We start from the raw sequence: 4,707 nt of genomic DNA, 5'->3' as shown, positions 1-4,707 counted from the left end.
TAGATTTCTGTTTCAAATCAAAGATTGTAAACAAACCACGTGATTAATGTTCTCTTTAGTCATTGGCCAGGAATTATGAAGGAGGAGCAAAGCGACAAAGGAATAATGGATGCCCTACGCTTTGTAATTCTTGTTGGGATAGTTCATTTATTCAAACTTTATATTTCACTAAACAATTTTGAACATCTATCAACATCAACACGTTTTACTTGATACTTTGGTGCAGGTTGGTTACTTTGGCAATGAAGGCACCCCGATAAGTGTTTATGACATATAGATTTATGTTTGCCAACTATCACCTTAAAAGTTGATTTAATGAGCCTGCATTCATCCTGTGTCTCATCGTTGCTTCGCGTTTGTCCTTGGCTTCCTTCCTTCTTTTATTACATACCGTTATACCCGGAAACGATGGTCCAGTTGTCCCACTCCGAGCACGGAGCCTATTCAGACTGAGAAAACTTGCAGCCAAATGGAAACCAACCGAGATCACCTCGGAAGATGGGTCACAGAGCGATTCCTGGTCCCGAACCAGGGTCTGCTTGGGTGTATTCAGACTGAATATTTGTTCTGGATTATCTGGATCATCCTAAAACAGGGGTGTCCAAAGTCAGTCCTTGAGGTCCGGAGTCCTACATGTTTTCCAACCAACCTGCCATTGAAGCTCCTTATTGGCTAAACACACCTGATCCAGGTAATCAGCTACAGATAAGGCGGGATTTCTGGAAAACCAACAGGAGGCCGGCCCTCGAGGACTGACACCCCTGATCTAAAAGTTGTATGAATGACAAAAGCTAACCTTAGCATAAACTAGTTTACAGCGATGGTAATCTAACCTTGGACACATTTCGAAATATACATTTTTTAATGTATACATACATCTCTGCAGCCTCCTTAATTAAAAAAAAAATACATCAAAAGTTGCTCATTTCTATTTCACTTAAAAATGGTAACACGGCAACACTCCATGTATTTGCATGGTTGTGTGGAGTAATACTACCGATACAGTTAGAAAAGAGGTGGTCACACGGAGCAGTGATATTGCAAGTAATGCTATTTCAAAAGCATTTTTTAATGTTTTAACATGCATTTTTAACAAAATTGTTTTCAAAAATAGCATTTCATCCTCATTTTAAAGATGCAAAATTCTCTCCACTTGTTTAGCGCTTCTTTTTAGACATTGTGATCCAGACATCAATGTTACTGGGAAACTATATTGTACTGTATATGCTCTCACAAACCCTCAAGTTTTAGACTTTTATTTTTTGTTGTTTATTTATTTATTTATTTTTTTAATTGCCAGCAGTTTTGCAGTATGTTTCAGAAGATACCTTTGAGCTTCTTGGTTGGGTTTTTGTTGACAGCTTTATTCATTTAACATGGCCTTCAAATATGAAAGACAGAGTAATTCAAGCAAGACTCGTTTGGATTCATGCTATAAGTAATTTTTTTTTTTTTTTTGTGTGATAAAAAATTTTCCATTTCAAAAATCTCTTGTTTTGGACTTACCAGTTCAAGGCATCTTCTAAAGAAATATTTAACTTCTGAAAATGTATCAGAGATCAAACTCACGTTCTTACTGTCCAGGTTGTACCCTCCTTTGATTCTGAATAGCTGGGATGGACTCCAGCAACCCCATGATGCTGAACAGCACGAAGTAGGTGTTGAAGATGGATGGATGTTGCTAAATATATTCTATACAAAAATAATCCTGACAGCAAGATGAAACTTTTTCGAAGGGGTTGAAGCTCACAGTTTTGGCAGTAGTGCAAAAAATAGATTTTAACAACAGCTGATATTCTTTTTTAGTCCCCGTGTTTTTCTTTAGTCACGAATGTAGAAGTGATTCAAGAGTTTATGACCCCTCCTGCCACCTACGTCGTAGGAGCTGCCTCCGACTGCCAGAAATAGCCAACAGCTTCTGGCCAAAACCTAAGTGTCAGTCCACTGCAACCTCTTAAGGACCTTGGCTCGTTTTACTTATGCGTGTTTGAACATTTAGTCATCCGGCTAAGAGTTCAAAATGCTAGAGAAAAAAAAAAAAAAAAAAAATCTCTGGTACATTATTGGACAAACTTAAATACAATCAGGTGAAGGAAAACGTGAAAGCTTACAGGAAATGTTGAAGCAGTTTTACAATGTTAAAGAGCCATTTTATCTCTTAGGCACATGGTTTAAGTACCTCTGGCAGTAATCAATAGTTTCCTGCCCTTCGTTCTGACTCACCCAAGATCACTGCTACAAACACACTCTACCTAAAGCTCTCCAGTACTTTATTTAGAGTTGTGCACAGCTTCTATCTCATATTTGAATGAGAGTGCTCACTGTCTAAAGCATGCAAGTAGCTTCAGGACACAAAGATAAGATGCATATGTTAATGTAAAGGCATCGTAAAATGATAAGCTTAAGGGTGTTTAAGAGAAGATGGATACATTTTAGATAAATGTGGTGGAAAAACACCACGGCTTGTGTGGAGAAAATAACAAAAGTGTTCCCAAGTTCAATCAAACAAACCTCTTTTTAATGCTTTTATTTCTGTAAATGCTCCAAAGTAAGATTCTTTTTCATACTCCACATCTGTTTTGGTCTTATTTTCATCACAGCTGGCCTTGTCACAGCTCTTTTCTTTAGCCTGAAGGCTGATGTTGCTCTCAAACGTCGATGTAAAGTTGTAAAAAAAAAAATAAATAAAATAAAACAGGGAATAACTGTGTGGGGTTAGAGTATCTTCAGATGATCATAGAGGTGCAAAGGGAGGCAGCGTAGAAGAAAGAAAAGGGAGAATGCTGGGAAATAAAAGAGTTTTCAATTGTGACTTTTGAACACGCGTTTGCATGGCACGCCGTTCATTCTCTCTGTTTCTTACATCAACCTGCCTGTCAGCCCTGCTGACCTGAATGATCCATCAAAAGCAGCGACTGCCGCTTCAAGAGATGGAAGAAGGGATAAGGATGAGAGGTGAAGGAGGGAAAGAAAAGACTGAGGAAGAATCAAAAATAAAATAAAAAGGAGGGACTTATTTGCTGCTTTTCAGATGCGTCAAAACAACTGCTGAGGGAAAACAAGGTTTTGCCTCACAGATTCCCTAAGGACTGCGGCTGCTACATGTGCATTGCTGTCACTCATTATTACCCTCCTTCTCCTGCCCTTCGGCTGAAGGCTTATCTGCCTCCATTTCTTTCCTCCGTCAGAAAACTGATGTTGCAAAGTTGCTAAATGTTCCAATTAAATGAACCACTGCACAAATCCACCACTTTTTTATTATTTTTTATCAGCATCATTTTGTGTAATGACCACTGAAAATTATTATAAATCACCAGAGCTTCCACAGTCAGAGACAGAGCCAACCGCTCTTATAGAAGGTCCTGCTTTGCATTTTAAGGTTCCTCCTCAGCCGCCTGTCCATCATCGACTCTGCTCTTCTCTTTGCCATACTGTCATTCTTGAAGCTAAATTATTCATGAAGCCCAGGAAATTTTTCATCTGAAGCAGTTAAGCATGCTCATACATCAGCCACTTAAAAATAGTTCCTGCCCTTTACATTACCTCACTTCTTCTCCACAGTCTGCCCCTTTACTCTTGAGCCCGGTGTCCATAATTTCACTTGTCTGCGGTGTCTGCGCTGTTTATCTCCTATCCTCTCTTCTCTTCGCCTTTTCTTCTTATCGCCGTTCCCTCTTCTCCCCCTGGCTTCTTATCACATGCTTTCCTCTCCTTTCATGGCAAAATCGTGAGAAAAAAAAACTATCCATGGTGGAAGAAGAGATAGTGGAAAGAGGAGTGACAGCAGCTTATGGGGTATAGTAAGTGGGAGCTTTTTTGACTTCTTCTTTTCTGTCCCACAACAAAAGGCTTGCCCATGTAGTCATTCAAACACACCCATAAATTTAGTGCTGAAAACTTTTCTTTTTTTTCCCTCATGTATTGTTCACTGTTAGTAATTTAATGGTGTTTCAGAAGTAAAACTAGTTTAAAGGTAACCATTTCTAAAGTGAAATAAATAAATAAAAACAGTTCATTCTTTAAAAAGACGCATTTATAGATGCAGACGCACCCTCACTCAGACGTCTGGAAATTCTGGCTCCGTGCTGTAAAAAAGCTGAAATATTATTCATGATCTATCAAAGTCGTGCTGAGCTTTTTCCATCATACTTAGTTATTCAGGTTGTGTTGAGCAGCTGGGCCGATAATGATCCCCATGTTAGCACATGCTAAATGATGAGCTGCTCATTTGGAAATCAGGAGACTCACCTTTCACCACAGCAGCCTCGTGTAAAGAACTAATAACTACTGATGCTCACACATGCATTCATGTTGAGGGCATTATCACCCGCTGAATGTGAATTATTGTGTCGCCGGTGACAACAAAATGTGCTTAAAATACAGTAATCCATTATTTTTCCAGGTAATCATTCATTTAGCATTTATGATTTTTGACTATAAATGGTCAAATCTATTAAAAAAAGTAAAATAAAATAAAATAGAATAAAAGTTTGATACAAATTGTTTATTTTCCACTCTATAAATCACCCCATAATACCCTGATATATATGTATATATATATATAAAAACAATGGTGTGCCTTATAATCCAGGGCCCTTTATTAATATTCATTGATATTAATTAATTCTGGTTGTGCTTACCGATGTAGAAGTGATTTTGTGCGGTACGTTGTGCTCTGTCAAAATGTTTGGTTGGGTCTTGTGCTAA

Source organism: Oryzias melastigma, linkage group LG13, assembly GCF_002922805.2.
Source record: "Oryzias melastigma strain HK-1 linkage group LG13, ASM292280v2, whole genome shotgun sequence".
NCBI classification, from domain to species: domain Eukaryota; kingdom Metazoa; phylum Chordata; class Actinopteri; order Beloniformes; family Adrianichthyidae; genus Oryzias; species Oryzias melastigma.
This window is presented reverse-complemented; position numbering follows the sequence as displayed.